The sequence below is a fragment of the Phacochoerus africanus genome, chromosome 8, assembly GCF_016906955.1.
Source record: "Phacochoerus africanus isolate WHEZ1 chromosome 8, ROS_Pafr_v1, whole genome shotgun sequence".
Taxonomy (NCBI): domain Eukaryota; kingdom Metazoa; phylum Chordata; class Mammalia; order Artiodactyla; family Suidae; genus Phacochoerus; species Phacochoerus africanus.
The window spans coordinates 105894164-105912317 of NC_062551.1; the positions used below are offsets into that span (position 1 = coordinate 105894164).

Here is an 18154-nt window from a genome sequence, read left to right on the forward strand (position 1 = left end):
TCCCTTGTGGCACAGTGGGTTATGGATCCAGTGTTGCCACAGCTGTGGTGCCGGTTGCAACTGTGGCTCAGGTGCGAACTCCCACATGCACTAAAACGACAACAAAAAATATGAAAGAATAAGGAATTTAGGGGGGTGGTTGAGGATAGAGGTGTTGTCCCTGTTACTAAAGAACTGCTATTTTCTCGGCATTGCATGCATGTTTCAAAAATATCTTAAGAGGATTTTGTAGATCATTTTTAAAAGGAGAGGGAGAAGAGTTTGATACTAACTTCTGCTCTGATCTCATGGAGATGCTTTTTTTTTTTTTTTTTTTGGTGTAATGTATTCTTCCTCAAAAGGGCAGAATCCAGGCCTGATGCAGTGTGAGAGGAGTTAGTCTGTTCTATAAACTGTTAGAGAGATTTAAAAAATAGGCAATCTAATTGACTCATACATGGCTCACAGCCATGTAAATGCTTGCAAAATTGCTTCTTGCGCATTAGTAGTGACCACAGAGAAGCAGAAGTAAAATGGAAGCAAGCAAGACAAGGACTCTTAGGAAATCTTTAACAGGACTTTAAAACTTTTGTTAAACTTTTGGTCTGAATCTTGTCAGTTCTACAACTGCCCTTTGGAAAATTAAATGCATTTAGATGAGCATACTGCAAGTCAACATTCACATACTTTGCCTGCAAAATAATACTTCTTTGGTGATAACTTTCATTTTCTACAAATACAGTGTCTTCCAGAATCAACTGCTGAAGAGAAAAAATTCCCCTCCCCCCCGCCCCCGCAAGAACTGCGGCTACATCATTATTAGGATATTTGTAATCTGCTTTAAACATATTACTAAAATAGAAGTTGACATAACTACTGAGTTTGCTGTTTACATTTAATTTAAGGTTTTCCTGAAAATAAAATATATTTGGGTGTTTATTTAAGCTATTAACCACATATAACTTTCTCTATATTCACTTTTATTTTTGGCCACACACACAGCATATGGAAGTTTCTGGGCCAGGGATCAAACCCAATCTGCAGCTGCAACCTATGCCACACTGAGGCAATGCTGGATCCTTAACCCACTGCAAAGGGCCAGGGATCAAACCCATACTGCCCCAGACACAAGTGGGATCTTAAATTAAGCCATTGCACCACAGTAGGAACTCCTACATTCACTTTTAACAAAGATTTTCTTTCACTGTCTTCTTCAAGACTCTCTGTCCTATATGATTGGCTTCACCTGGGATTATTTCCTAGGGTTCTTTATGTCTGCCAAAACTTACCTTACACACTCAGCATCATTTGTTTTTTCCTTGTCAAGTATACTTCAAAAAAACCTCATTTGTTTGTGCTTTTCTTTCACTAATTAATTAACATAATCAGCTGAAATATGATACCATTGGTTTGTAGTTTTAATCTCTAAATTATTTGGTTGGTCACCAACTTGAACATAGAGATTATTTCCTTCTGTAAGACCACATTCTAAAAGCCTAAGCTGTCATAATGATAACTATGTACTCAACATGTTCTTTGTTATAAACAATTATCTCCCTAGTTACCAAAGACATTTCTCAGGTATACATTTGAATTTTTTTTTTTCTTTTTAGGGCCAAGCCCACGGGCATATAGAAGTTCCCAGGCTAGGGGTCAAATTGGAGCTGTAGCTGCCGGCTTATGCCACAGCCACAGCAACGCTGGATCTGAGCCACGTCTGTGACCTACACCACAGCTCACGGCAACCCGGATCTTTAACCCACTGAGCAAGGTCAGGGATCAAACACGCAACCTCGTGGTTCCTGGTCGGATTTGTTTCCGCTTCACCACAATGGGAACTCCTCCATTTGAATTTTTAAACTCACTTTATAATTTGTTTCATCACTCTCCTTGTCAGTTTTTAAAAATACGAATTCACTAGAATTTTATATCATTTTGAGTCAAAATGAAAGATTGAATTTCTTTTAGCAACTAAACTAACAGCTAAAATTCATTATTAAAGTGATTTTTCTTTTGGCTTCTGGTTAATTTAGCTATGAAAATTTTTTACTTTTTAAAAAAGTTTTAAATTTTTTTGCCTTTTTTTTTTTTTAAGGGCCGCACCCGGGGCATATGGAAGTTCCCAGGCTAGGGGTCTAATTGGCACTATAACTGCCGGCCTACACCCCAGCCACAGCAGCTCGGGATCCAGGCCGCATCTGTGACCCACACCACAGCTCATGGCAACGCTGGATACTTAACCCACTGAACAAGGCCAGGGATCAAACCCACAACCTCAGGGTTCCTAGTCAGATTTGTTGCTGCTGTGCCACGACGGGAACTCCCTGAAAAAATTTTCAACGTTTGGTGTATGTGTGTATAATGACCCACTAGAATATGACACCCACTAATAAAAAGAGTTAAACTATTTTAAAGGGATAAAAGTTTTAAGTATTTAATTTTTCTTTTTTTTTTGCTTTTTTTTTTAGGGCTGCACCTGTGGCATATGGAGATTCCCAGGCTAGGGGAAAATCAGAGATGTAGCTGCTGGCCTATGCCACAGCCACAGCAATGCCAGATCTGAGCTGCGTCTGTGAACTACACCACAGCTCACAGTAACACTGAATCCTTAACCCACTGAGCGAGGCCAGGGATCGAACCCAAAACCTCATGGTTCCTAGTCGGATGTGTTTCTGCTGAGCCACGACAGGAACTCCTTAAGTTTTTAATTTCTTTTTATGCAATCATTATATAAAATATATAACTACATATAACTTACGTAATATATATATTATAATATATAATATATAAAACTATATAATATATAACTATATATATATATATATATGGTTTCTGCCCTGGCCTCATAAAATTTGCCCTTTATGCTATCTCATAGCTAGTTCCAATCATCTGAAACTTCCTATGGGTCTCTTGAGATATTCTGGACATTTTCCAGATCAAAAATCCTTTCAATCATTCTCACAGAACTGAGTAATTACAATTAAAATATGTGGGAAAAGAGAAGCTACCACATTCAAATCACATGCAAGGAAATGTTCTGTCCTCTTTCTATTGGTCTTTGTGGCTTCAAATATAGAGGCAGAGATCAAATGAAATTTGGGGAAAATACTATAGTTAACCCAGGAAGGTCAGGTGGGGGAGTGGTTGAGGTGGGGAGGGGCAGAGCTAAAGTAGGGCTTTATTCACTGCCACCACATTTTTCATTCTTCCTTTAGGAGAGCCAACAAATGAAGAAACATGTTTAGCCCACCCTAGAGGAAGAGTAGACGTGAAGAAATTTAACTCCTACATTTCTGACCTTTTAGCTTCCAAACCACTAGCTTCTTGGCAGAATGATTTGGTTTCTCCTCCACTTCCAAGTTTACATATACTAGCTTAGCTTTACTCTGGAACAGCAAGGCTGTCACTTAAGTCCTGTGGGTGAGCCCTTTACCTGTGTTGACAGAACTCCACGGGGCAGGCCAGGCAAATGAATCTGCTTGTTGCTAGGACACCAGGCTGTTTCCAAGGCAGCAGGCACTGCTGTTTGCTGTTCTCCTAACTAGCACTTACACCTGTTCCTTGAGAAATATGCTTGTTTTCCTTCATTACAAATCAAACACTTAGTGGGAAATAACATAATTTCATGGCTGCAACTTCTCTTTGTTTTTCCAGGAGTAATATTATACACCAAATACAATTTGATTTGTGGAAGGGAAATTCACATATCCATATAACACCTAAGTTTGCATACGTAATTAAATGTTTATATGATTGAGACATTGGCATATGTATTTTTAGCCTATCATGTGCCACCAAGGATGTGAGGCAATAAAATGTATTCTGAGGCCATCCCAACATTTGTCTTACATGAGCTCATGGGGTGACTATCTTTTCATGAATTTTTCAAAGATTACACACTGATGGCTTCCTATGGAACTCACCATATTCCCCTCTCCTTCTAGCATCTAATTGTCACAGAAATTGCCATCATGCTGCCTATGACTGCCAATCAGGGCTGGGACCTTGATGTCAAGGTATACAGTTTAAGGAGACCTTCACTTTCAGGGACATGAAAGTACCCTGTTGCCAACATTTACCCAAAGGTGGTACATACCTGTGTCAAGTGTACTGTGATTTGTGCAAGAACAAGTCTCGTTACTGATGAAATCATGAATTCCAGGGTTCCTAATCTCTCAACAAAGTTTTAACTCCCTCCTTCATTGCCTCCCCCATAATCTAAGACTAAAGCTAAGACTGTGGGAACCAGGCTGGAGAACAATTTGACAGACACAGCCTAGCAGACACATCCCTCTCCCCTAACACTGTCCAAACAGGATCCTTGGTCCTCCATGTAAACAAACTTCTACAGCTCAAACACTGCTTCTTGAAATACGCCCTCGTGTTCACCTTGGATTCTAGGTAAATAAGGTTCCAGTTCAAGATGAAACTAGCACATAATTTCTACTTTTTGGAAAACAGTTTCACTTGATACAGGATCAACCTAATGTAGCCTTAAAGGTTGTTGATAATTTAATTAGCATATCTATTGGATAACTGAGAGTTTGGCCAAATTGACAAGATTATACAACCAAACAGGATGGATTGCAAAGATATGATGACTCAGCATTACTTAAGAGAGACGAGATTCTTGCAAAGTGTCTCTGCATCACCTGAAAATACAGCTCAAAGAGTTTGCCTTCTTCTTGCCAGTCAGTTCAAATTTCAAACGTCTTATTCTGTAGGCTCACTTAGCTTTTCTTTCTCTGCTTCCATCAGGGGCAAGAGTTGCCTAGAGGCATCTGGACTCCTTTCCCAATACAAATAAGAGGTCCTGTACCTGTCGAGGAAGTATAGAAAAGGAGCCGACACTCCTTACGATAAGGGTTTATGATCTGAGTAGTTAATGCTGCTTCATCTGACTTTGACTTGACCCAAGATTCTCACCTGCTTCCTGTTAGCTGCTTTCCTAAACAGGACCACTCAAACCCAGGACATTCTAATTTAGGTTCTTATTATCTCCTGCCTATACACTACTGCCTCCAGTTTGTCTCACGCTGATGTAGCCAACATTATGATCAGATAACCTCCTATTCTCAAAAGCATGAACCAATTCCCTAGAGCAGAGGTTGACAAGCTACAGTGTGTGGATTAAATCTAGCTGCCGGTTTTTTTCTGGCATGTGAACTAAGAATGGTTTTTATATGTGAGTATGGGTAATGCATTTGTTCATACAGCATGCTAACTTTGAATCTTGATTAAGTAAAATGTGATTACTCAAAGGAATTTCATACATTAGGCCTCTATTACAAAAAGTAATAATAATAATTATTATATTTTGAATTTCATTATGGAAATTTGTTTTCTCGCTTGTATAAATTCTTACATAAGGTCCATGATTTTCCTCTTGATTCTCAAAGCCTAAAATATTTGGGGTCTGGATCTTGATAGAAAAAGTTTGCTGACCTATGCCTTGAGCACATTCAGTCATTCAAACCCTTTAGCCTGAGGCTTGAGAACCTGCATGATCTTCGCTCAGCTTCTTTACAGTCTCACCCTGGATCCCAATCGGTGCTTCCACTGACCTATTTCATGTTCTATGTTTTCCTGCCTGTTTTCTTGTTTTTTTGTTTTTTGTTTTTTCCTTTTGTCTTTTGTCTTCTTAGGGCCGCACCCGCGGCATATGGAGGTTCCCAGGCTAGGGGTCAAATCGGAGTTGTAGCTGCTGGCCTACACCACAGCCACAGCAACACGGGATCCGAGCCATGTTTGCGGCCTACACCACATGGCAACATCAGATCCTTAACCCACTAAGAGAGGCCAAGGATCGAACCTGCAACCTCTTGGTTCCTAGTTGGACCTGTTTCCGCTGCGCCATGACGCCATGACGGGAACTCCCCATGTCTGTTTTCTTTGTGCTATTCTCTTCCTCTGGAATCTCCTTCCTCTCCCATCCCCGAATATTAAAGTCTTCCCTTTTCGGTGAGTTTTTCCAAGATTTCCACTGTCTGATTGTACATTCTTCTTATGTGTTCTCCTATTGCACGATGTACTCAAGTATAATCAGCCATCAACTAATGAGGGTAATAGACTATATGTGTGTTGGGAACAAGAATGGAGGAAGAGAAGCTCCTGTTTTGGTTCGGCAGGTCAAGAATCTGACTAGTATCCATGAGGATATAGGTTGGATCTCTGGCCTCCCTCAGAGGGTTAAGGATATGGCACTGCCGAGAGCTGTAGTGTAGGCTGTAGACACAGTTCAAATCTGGCATTGCTGTGGCTGTGGTGTAGGCTGGCAGCTGCATTTCCACTTCAACCCCTAGCCTGGGAGCTTCCATATGCTGCAGGTGCAGCCCTAAAAAAAAAAAAAAAAAAAAAAAAGAATGGAGAGGGAGATAATGCAGGATGTCACAGTCAAAATACGGTTTGAAGTGGGTTTAAAGCAAACTTATTTGGCTAAGATTATACCTGGTGTACAGAGAGCACATTTATTACTTGCCTTTTCAGCAGCCATTCACCCACCTTGTAACCACAGTCTAATTTCTAGCCTCAGGTCACCTGATCTGAAAGGAAGGCACTCTAAAAGTAAGGTACGTGACCTTGGCTTAAGCCAATCAGAGCATTACATTTCCTTTGCCAAAGGGGTCACGGTGGACATATGACCTCGGCTGATCCAGAGTGAATCTTGGGACCTTCGCTTGGAATAATTGGAAATATGAAGTGGAAATATGCAGCCTCAGGCAACCATCTTGCAACCAGGATGAGAGAACCTCCCAAGAATGAAGTCAGGATAAAGGAAGCAGAGCCAGGAGTTCCCGTTGAGGTGCATCGGAAACGAATCCCACTAGGAACAATGAGGTTGCCGGTTTGGATATCTGGCTTCACTCAGTGGGTTAAGGATCTCTCGTTGCCATGAACTGTGATGTAAGTCAAATATGTGGCTTGGATCTTGCGTTGATGTGGCTATAGGCCAGCAGATATAACTCTGATTAGACCCCTAGCCTGGAAATCTCCATATGCCATGGGTGTGGCACTAAAAAGAAAAAAAAAAAGGAAGCAGAGTCAGAATTGGAGAGAGAAAAACAGAAAGCTGATAACATTTTTTGGTTTTCTGTATCCAGCCACGTCTGAAACTAGACCTGAAGTTTAGCTAGCTTTTTTTTTTTTTAAAATGATTTTTATTTTTTCCATTATAATTGGTTTACAAGTTCTGTCAATTTTCTACTGTACAGCAAAGTGACCTAGTCACACATACATATATACATTCTTTTTCTCACATCATGTTCTCACACATGTTTTTCTCACATCATGTTTCATCACAAGTGACTAGATATAGTTCCCAGTGCTATACAGCCAGGTCTCATTGCTTATCCATTCCAAAGGCAATAATTTGCACTTATTAACCTCAGATTCCCAGCCCACCCTACTCCCTCCCCCTCCCCCTAGGCAACCATAAGTCTGTTCTCCAAGTCCATGAATTTCTTTGCTGTGGAAAGGTTTATTTGTGCCATATATTAGATTCCAGATATAAGTGATTTCATATGGTGTTTTTCTTTTTCTTTCTGACTTACTTCACTTAATATGAGAGTCTCTAGTTCCATCCATGTTGCTGCAAATGGCATTATTTTGTCATTTTTTATGGCTGAGTAGTATTCCATTATGTATATCCTCATCTTCTTAATCCACTCATCTATGGATAGACATTTAGTTTGTTTCCATATCTTGGCTATTGTGAATAGTGCTGCAATGATCATATGGGTACTTGCATCTTTTTCAAGAAAAGTTCTGTCTGGATATATATCCAAGAGTGGGATTGCTGGGTCATATGGTAGTTCTATGTATAGTTTTCTAAGTTACCTCCATACTGTTTTCCATAGTGGTTGTACCGATTTACATTCCCACCAACAGTGCATGAGTGTTCCCTTTTCTCCACACCCTCTCCAGCATTTGTTATTTATGGACTTGTTAATGATGGCCATTCTGACAGGTGTGAGGTGGTGCCTTATAGTAGCTTTGATTTGTATTTCTTTAATAATCAGTGATGTTGAGAATTTTTTCATGTGCTTGTTGGCCATCTATATATCTTCTTTGGAAAAATGTCTATTCAGGTCTTTTGTCCATTTTTCAACTGGGTTGTTGGTTTTTTTTGCTGTTGAGTTATATAAGCCATTTGTATATTTTAGAGATTAATAAGCTCTTGTCAGCTGAATTGCTTGAAACTATTTTCTCCCATTCTGTAGGTTGCCTTTTTGTTTTTTCTTTATGGTTTCCTTTGCTGTGCAAAAGCTTGTCAGTTTGATTAGGTCCCATTGGTTTATTTATTTATTTTTAAAATTTTATATATATGTATTTTTTGTTTTTTTTGCCTTTTCTAGGGCCACTCCTGTGGCATATGGAGGTTCCCAGGGTAGGGGTCTAATCAGAGCTATAGCCGCTGGCCTATGCCAGAGCAACAGCAACACCAGATCCAAGCCATGTCTGCAACCTACACCACAGCTCATGGCAACACTGGATCCTTAACCCACTGAGCAAGGCAAGGGGTCGAACCCACAACCTCATGGTTCCTAGTCAGATTCATTAACAGCCATGACAGGAACTCCCATTGGTTTATTTTTGCTTTCATTTCTGTTGCCTTGGGAATCTTAACCTGAGAAAACATTTGTAAGGATGATGTCAATAGCTAGCTTTTTAAGTCCCCCCCCCCCTTTTTGATTAGCTAGTTTGGGTGGGGAATCTCTGCCACTAGGAAGCATAGGATCCTTATAAAAGAACACATTTATCAGTCTGTAATTATCATTCAAAAATATTGCAATGGAGTTCCCTGGTGGCTCAGCTGTTAAGGATCTAGCATTGTCACTGTGGTGGCTTGGGTCACTGCTGTGGCATGGGTTCAATACCAGGCCTGGGAACTTCAACATCCTGTGAGCATGGCCAAAAAATATTTCAAGACTACAAATACAGTTGCCTGGATGAAAGCATGCCATTAAATACATCATGTAGGATGTTGGCTGTGTCACAGTGTTCTTTTACTGCCATTCTCTTCTCTCCTAGCCAACCCTGCAAATCTCATGCAAAAGTTTACAAAATAAATTCATTAAAAAAAAACCCTAAAAACTAATCATTTGACCCCTTATCCATATGAAATTTAAGAAGACATTTATCTCCGTGCAAATTGGAAAGCGATGGGTTGTTACGGAAAGCGATGGGTTGTTACTAGGTTGACATATTGTGGCAGATACTGTAGTTCATAACAGTACACAGAGGTTTTCATTGATTCACCTTTATTTTTGTGCTTTTTAAGTATAGATATACACATATATATGTGTTGGGAATGTACATCTATATTTTCCATGTTTAATCTCAAACTGGATTAATCCTCTGCTAATTTATTGAGAATTAATTCTATTGTATAGAACTGGCCATAGGTAGGTGGCACATGGGAATAATTTAAAAATACCCTTAATATTAGAACTTGCTCTCCTAGTCTTAATGGTATAATAGAGGCTAGACTTACCCTCCCACTTTAAGCAGCTAGAAAACTGGATAAAACTTATAAAACAATGTGTTTTCAGAGAGTGGACAACAGGCAGCGCAGGACAGCAAGCCCTGAGATAAGGGAACAAATGCGTTGAAAGCCCAGCAGTAACCCCAGCTCACAGGCCACAACGTAGGGAGGAGGAACACAAATTGAGCCCAGTAGTGTCACTGAGTTGGAGCCAGAGCTGGGAGCTTGAAAACAAAGGAACTAAAATTTATGGGATGAAGCATCAGAGAAGAGCGAGCTGCCCAGAGAGAGACCATTGTGCTCAGAGATTTTCAGAGTCCCTCTGGAGATTTAGGCTGAGGGTGAGGAAACTACCAGGCAGAGGAAAGAGCCCTAGGAAAGAGGCAGGAAGAAAAATCCCTAGAGGATTATCTGTCCAGGGCTAAGAATAGTTCATGTTCCCATCAGTGCTGTTAAAGTCCTCAGAAGGGCACTGTCTCAGCAGTGAGGTCAAATTAGCCCTAGAGGCAAGGCTGTGATGACAGAGCAGATCAATGGGCGTCTGAGGCTGGGGGTAAAGAGGGAAATTTACTGCTGTTCTAAAACTGGATTGTGGTGATGAGTGTACAATCGTGGAAATTTACTAAAAAATCATTCAAATGTGCATGTCCAATGCGCATATTTTATCACATATACATTTTATCTCAATAAAACTGTTAACAAACAACCACCTTCCCTCCCCTGGCTCTGTGGACACCCCTATAGCACTGAAGGCATCTTCAAATATCTTTTATAATTGGTACCATGATTTGGGTACGTGAGCGTGTCTCTTACATTTGACTGTTAAGTTCATCAAAGGTAAGGACTGTATTTGACACATCTTCGTAATCTGTCAGCTGGGTTCCTGAAAATAAAAAAATGTTCAGTAAAAATTTGTTGAGAGTTTTATGACGTATTCCTTGCTTCCTGGATTTCTACCTTTGGCTCTTCCTTGCTAGCCCAGTTTTATTGTATCTCATATTCTCACACCACCAATACTAGAAATATAAAGCATATTATTATCATTTGCTCTAGAATTTTTTTGTACAGTGTTCTAATGAAAAGGCCCGTTAGAGATCATTGGACAGCAGGATCTGAGAGGCAGTCAAATTGAACAAGAGACAAGGACCAATTTGTGTTTCTTATTGAATTGGAAGTAATTTACACCATGCAAAAAAGAGGAAGTGAGAAGAGGATAGTGTTTTTCTAAATCTTACTGTTGTATTTACTCAAACTATTCCTTCTCATTTTCCATAGGCTACTTTAACTTTAAAAGGAGAAAAAAAAAAGTAAGACGGCCTTTTACCCATCTGATTTATGGCATAAAAAAAAAAAATCAAATTGTTTCCAGAAATCTGAAAGTCTACAAAAGAACACACCTTGCTCCAATCAGGTGTCAAAACAAACATCAAAAAATTCATAAAACCCACTTCAAACATAGTATTGCTCTGAACCAAAATTCTTGGGGAAAAATTAAAACTGAGAAAATATGAGTGTTCTACGTAAACAAAATTAAAAAATAGGGCATTATACAGAGTTCCCTTCATGGCTTGGTGGTTAACAAACCCTACTAGGAGCCATGAAGATGAGGGTTCGATCCTTGGCCTTGGTCAATGCGTTAAGGATGCGCCTTTGCCATGAGCTGTGGTGTAGTCACAGATGTGGCTGGGATCTTGGTGTTGCTGTAGCTGTGGTATAGGCTGGCAGCTGTAGCTCTGATTAGACCCCCTAGCCTGGGAACTTTCATATGCCATGGGTGCGGCCCTAAAAAGCCGGGGGGGCGGGGGGGGGGGGAAGGAAGGAGAAAAAAGTACAAATTAAGCAAATTAGCATCTAGAAAGAAGCTGAGGAGATGGAATGTCAGGGAAGATGCACAGGCACCTGAGATGAACCCACTGTAAACAAAGAGTCACTCTGATTAGAAGTCCTCTCCACAAGGATTACTAACTTGAGGTATTTGATCTGTGAACTTTGTGACAGTAGAAGTGACTGGTTACCCCACATTAAAATAACATTTAAACATAGTTTTAGAAATCATTCTGCTAAATACTAGTCATGGATCAGAACATGGGATGTATAATTTAGGGGCTGCTACCAGTGATACGTAGTGAAAGAATGCTTCTCAGACTCTAAAGAAATAGTTATTTTACCTCTTATGCATTGACTCATAATAAAAACCACCTCTAATTTTACTAGTGATCTGCTTTTATTTATTTTTTGGCTACACCCATGGCATGTGGAAGTAACCTGAGCCAGGCTACAGGATGGAACCTGAGCCACAGCAGTGACCTGAACTGCTGCAATGACAATGCTGGATCCTTAACCTTCTGCGCCTCCAGGAACTATGATATCTGCTTTTTAAATCTGGAAAAAAAAAAAAAAAAGATGTGGCTACATTAAAGTTTTCTTCCATAACCTGGAGAAGATCAAGAATCCTTCCTTTCAGCTCTCTGGACTTCAGATCACTTTTACCTTTTACAATCTTCAAGGTCAGCTGCACTCTGTATACATTATCTCAGCCATCACCATCTCCTCACTTTCTTTCCCTCATCTTTCCTGACTCAGTGGCTGCATTCTCATGCATGCTGGTGAAAATAACAACGTACAAGGGTCCACAAGAACATTTTGAAATACCAGCACTGTGTGAACTACTTATTTGACAGGTGTGACTGCTAAACAGTAAAGGCAATAAACAAGCAAACTCATGGAAGTGGGGAACAGACCTGGGGTTGCCAAGGGGAAGGGGTTGGGAAGAGGATGGACTGGGAGTTTGGGGTTAGTAGATGCACTGTTTGAGACCAGGGTAGTTAGAATTGAAGAGCCAGGCCTGCTATTAATAAACTTTTTTTTTTTTTTGCCTTTTCCAGGGCTGCACCCGCACATATGGAGGTTCCCAGGCTAGGGGTCGAATCGGAGTTGTAGCCGCCGGCCTACGCCACAGCCACAGCAACCGAGGGATCCGAGCCATGTCTGTGACCTACAGCAGAGCTAACGGCAACGCCGGATCGCTAACTCACTGAGCGAGGCCAGGGATTGAACCCACAACCTCATGGTTCCTAGTGGGATTCGTTAACCGCTGAGCCACGACGGGAACTCCCCGAAACTTAATTATGGGTACAACCACTATGGAACAGTATGAAGGTACCTCAGAAAACTAAATATAGGAGTTCCTATCCTTGCGCAGCGGAAGCGAATCCGACTAGGAACCATGAGGTTGTGAGTTTGATCCCTGGCCTCGCTCAGTGGGTTGGGGATTTGGTGTTGCCCTGAGCTGTGGTGTAGGTTGCAGACACGGCTGGGATGTGGTGTTGCTGTGGCTGTGGCGTATGCTGGCGGCTACAGCTCCGATTCGACCCCTAGCCTGGGAACAACCATATTCTGTGGGTGCGGCCCTAAAAAGACAAAAAGAAAACTAAATATAAAACTACCATATGATCCATCAATCCCAACTCTTGGGCATATATCTAGACAAAACTTTCATTGAAAAAGATACATGCACTCCTATGTTCACTGCAGCAATATTCACACTAGCGGAGACATAGAAACAACACAAATGTTCATTGACAGGTGAACAGATTAAGAAGATGTGGTACATAAACACGATGGAATACTACTTAGCCATAAAAAGAACAAAATAATGCCATTTGCAGAAACATGGATGGAACTAGAGACTCATATAAGTGAAGTTAAGTCAGAAAGAGAAAGACAAATACCATATGATATCACTTATATGTGTAATCCAATATATGGCACAAAAGAACCTACACACAGAAAAGAAACAAACTCGGGAGTTCCTATCCTGGCTCAGTGGTAACGAACCCAAGTAGGAACCATGAGGATGTAGGTTCCATCCCTGACCTCACTCACTGGGTCAAGGATCTGGACTTGCGGTGAACTGTGGTTTAGGTTGCAGACACAGCTGGTATCCTGGGTTGCTGTGGCTGTGGTGTAGGGTGGCAGCTATAGCTCCAATTCAACCCCTACCTGGGGACCTCCAGGGGGTTTTGCCCTAAAAAGCAAAACAAAACAAGACAAAAAAAGAGACTCTTAGAAGGGGAGAAGTTTGGTTAGCCCAACATTAGGTTGATACTTTCACATTATGAGTAACAATGATAGATTATTATCATGGCTGGAATAAAATTTTGCATCATGAAGAATTTAACTTTAGGGAGTTCCTATTGTGGCTCAGCAGTAACAAAGCCAACCAGTTTCAAGGAGGATGTGGGTCTGATCCCTGGCCTCGCTCAGTGGGTTGGGGATGTGGCGTTGCCTTGAGCTGTGGTATAGGTCACAGACGAGGCTCAGTTCTGGTGTTGCTGTGGCTCTGGTGTAAGCCGGCAGCTACAGCTGCAATTTGACCCCTAGACTGGGAACTTCCATATGCCACGGGTGCAGCCCTAAAAAGCAAAAAAAAAAGTATTTTAAAAAGTTCAAAGTTAATTTTTTATAATAACTAATAACATTGAATGATCTCAAAAAACCAATCAGTAAATCCAAATAAAGAAGACATAAATTAGCAATATCATGGTTTCATTACAGATTACAACAGTGATATGTTGGAACTACCTGTAGTTCCTGCTCAAGATAGCAAACTATGTACATGTCTTCCATCTCTACAAACTGAAATTGGCTATGGTCTGATGATATACACCATGGAAAATGGCAAATATTATAAATCGAGTGGGTTTTTCCAGACCACTGGTTTAGCAGCACATCACAGGACCAAAAAAAGAATTAAAAAAAAAAAACGACAGTAATTATAACAATTTTATACCAATAAACTTGACAATTTAAACAATATATTCAGATTCCCAGGAAAACAAAACTAAATTTGAAAAAGAAATAGAAATTGTAATAGTCCTATATTTATTAAAGAAATTCAATCTGTAATTGAAAATCTGTACAGAGCAATCTGTAAGGCCAGATGGCTTCTCCTCAAAATTCTTTTCTGAACAAAGAAAAAGTAGCACTGCTTTAATACAAACTTAAGATAGTAAAGAAGAAAAAAAGAATTTAATTTTACATATAGGAAGGCAAACTACAACTTTTAACTTTGCAAGACTTTAACTCTTAGATCCTTGAGGATTTGTGCAAAAAGTCACTTGTTGGTGTATTCTCAGGGGACTGCTATCTCTCTAGACTTTGTGATACCTTGTTTACTCATTCTTCAAGATCCAAATCAAAGAAAATATTTAAGTACAAGAATGTTCCTCAAAACATTACATACCATATAGAAAGTTGTAAATCCACCTAAATATCCTACAGTAGAGGACTAATTAAATGAGAGATAGTATTTTCCTATTCTGGAATACTATTTGGCTATCTTCACTGTTTCTAATAGTTAATGATATGAAAAATGCTCATGACATAATGTTTATTCAAAACAATAACTAATTCAATAACAAAACTGTATATAAAACGAACTCAATCCATACACCTGCACACTAAGAAATAACTGCAGAATAACAATGGTTTTCATTGAGTGAAATCATCAAATAATTTTAATTTTCTTTGAGAGATTTTTCTATATTTCACACTTTCTCTACAATGTATCTGCTGCTTTCAAAATTAAAAAGAAACCCAATAACCTATATTATAACTTTTTAAAGATCCAGATCAAATGTTTCCTCTCTGCGGCCTTCACCAACAGGTGTTAATTTCTCCCTCTCTATGTTCACATAACACTTGGTATATCAGCTCTAACCATTCACCACTCGGATCCAGAATGATCTTCCTAAAAAGTAAATTTTATGACCCAGTAATTCCACTCCTAGTGTACACCTAAGGGAAATTAAAACATATGACCATTCAGGGAGTTCCTGCTGTGGCTCATTGGTAATGAACCCAGCTAGTATCCATAAGGCTTCAGGTTCTATCCCTGGCCTATCTCAGTGGGTTAAGGATCCAGCATTGTGCAGAAATGGCTCAGATCTGGCGTTGCTGTGGCTGTGGCATAGGCCGGGGGCTGCAGCCAAATCCCTGGCCTGGGAACCTCCATATGCCACAGGTGTGGCCCTAAAAAGAAAAAAAAAAGACCATTCAAAAACTTGTACACAATTGTTCATAATAACCAAAATGTGCACACAACCCAAATATCCATCAATCAATGAACAGATAAATAAAATGAGGTATATCCTTGTATGGGTGGTAGGTAAACCACTGGAGGTCTCTATTTTAATCCCCACAATCTGTGAATATATTATATTAAATGGAAAATGGGGTATTAAGATAGCAGATAGAATTAAGACAGCTAATCAACTGATCTTAAAATAGGGAGATTATTCTGGCATATCCACCTGGCTCCAGTGGATAATCACCATAATCCTTAAAAGCAGAAGAAAACGCTGGAATTATGTAATGTCAGAAGGACTCAGCCTGCTGTCACTGGCTTTGAAGATGGAGCAAGGGAACTACAAACCAAGGAATGCAGACAGCCTCTAGAATCTGAAAAAGACAAGGAAACTGATTCTCCCCTAGAGCTTTGAGAAAGGAACACATCCCCTACAGCACCTTGATTTTAGCCCAGTGACACCAATATCAGACTTCTGACCTATAGAACTGTAAGATTATGAATTTGCATTGTTTTAAGTGACCACATTTGTGACAGATTGTTACAGCAGCAGTAGAAGATGAAAACAAATAGAAAATTATTCAACAATAAAAAAGAAATGGATACTGATACATGCCGCAATATGGAGAAACTTTGAAAACATTATGCTAAGTGATTAAACCTAATCACAGAGCATGACTCCATTTATATGAAATACCCAGAGGAGGCAAATCTATAGATACAGAAAAACTAGTGATTACTTACACTTGGGGTGAGGTAGAAGGTGGGGTGGAGTGGAAAGTGACTGTTAATGGGCAAAGAGTCTCTTTTTGGGGTAATGGAATGTTCTAAAATTGATTGTGATGATGGTAGCATAACTCAGAGAATAGGCTAAAAACTGTATGGTAGGTGAATTACATCTCAATAAAGTATACATATATACCCAGATCTATATGTAAATATACATATGTGAATGCATATATAGATACATATATGTATACACATATACATATTATGTGATGAAAAATCTTCAGGGTTTGGATAAAATGCAAACCTTTAAAACAGTACATACAGTGCTTCATTAGCTGGCCTCTATTTATCCCAGCTGTATTTCTTTCCACTTTCCAATATGTACCTGAATATCCACACGTACTAAATAATTTGCAATATTCTTCATGTTTGTACCTTTGCAAAAGTCGCTTTTATGCCTAGACTATACTTATCCCTCTTCTTCCTCCTCCTCTTGTTAGTTTTGCAAAGCTCAGTTTAACTTTCACTTACAAGAAGGTTTTCCTGCATCACCGCACAAGGTTAGGTTATGTACTCATGGGTAATTTCTTCTCAATTTGTCTGTCTTCTCTATTAAACTGTAGGATCCTAAAATCTTATGTCTTATTCTTATTAGCTAGTATAGGGTCTGGCACATGCTGGCAGTAAATTGATTCAACAATATTTACTGATGAATTGATATCTCAATGACAGTACTCCTTGTATTATATTATACATTATTAGTTTTTATCCTCATCTCTTCAATATATTGTGAGCTTCTCACCCTTATTCATCTTTGTATTCCTCAGGCAATGAAATCACAGGTATAGAATAGATATTTTATGACAGAGTAAATGGATGGATCTTATACTTAATCATTTCTAGGCACCTCAACAAATTTATCAGATATGACTATGCAGAAAAAAGTTAAGCCTTGGCTATTGTATTTTTTTCCTTTTTTAGGATACTTTTCTCTTTCTTTCTCCCTCCCTCTCTCTTTCTTTCTTTCCTTCTTTCTTTTTTCTTTTCAGGGTTGCACCTGGAAGTTCCTGGGTAAGGGATCAAATCCGAGCTGCAGCTGCCAACCTATGCCACAGTCACATCAACAATGGATCCCAGCTGCATCTGTGAGCTACACTACATCTTGCAGCAACGCCAAATCCTTAACCCACTGAGCAAGCCAGGGATCAAATCCGCATCCTCATGGACATTAAGTTGGGTTCTTAACCTGCTGAGCCACAACGGGAACTCCATTAATGGCTTTCTGAAAGCCCCCAAATGTATTTTTTTGAATGACAGACTATGCTTCAATGATATGATTGATTTAAATACATCATATTTAAATACATAAGTGTTTGAATATATGTTATACATTTATAAATATATTTATGTTATATATTATACACATATATTTATATATTTAAATATAATAAATATTTAAACATATGTTAATATGTATTATATTTAAATATATGATAACATATATCAGTAATTTATCTAATTCATAAAGAAAAATTTTATAATATGGAGAAATATAATAGGCTCCAGATGATTAAAAATCTCACACAGTTAAAGTAATTTAACAATTGAACATCTTTCCCCCAACACACACTGATTCAAAACAATTAGTCTTTGTTAGTAGGATATGATAGAATCCCCAGCAGCAAATAGAATTTGCTGGTCCATTATACTAACACAAAGGCTGTTAGAATGTGCGTGCCTGGTGAGTAGTAAGCACATTCAGGACATTCAGGGGTCAGGTGGAACAGTGTTTGTTATAAAGGCAGTCTCTAACAGTCTTTATTACGGAAGCAATAAATACTTTCACAGAACTAATCTCCATAGTCATTGTATCC

General features: G+C 39.3%; 1 protein-coding gene across 4 annotated transcripts in view; it reads right to left on the reverse strand.

Annotated features, from left to right (window-relative positions):
- The window catches only part of LOC125134499 (proteolipid protein 2-like), an 84746-nt gene that overhangs the window by 14303 nt on the left and 52289 nt on the right, over positions 1 to 18154 (reverse strand). For 2 of the 4 annotated variants that reach the window (XM_047793879.1, XM_047793877.1), the window contains one exon: positions 10277 to 10346. The exons of 1 other annotated variant lie outside the window; for it this stretch is intronic. The gene's annotated coding sequence lies outside the window, so the exon portion shown is untranslated. Of the gene's footprint in view, positions 1 to 10276; positions 10347 to 13348; positions 13378 to 18154 lie in introns of those variants that run through there. One more of the 4 variants, XM_047793880.1, reaches the window with a different exon arrangement.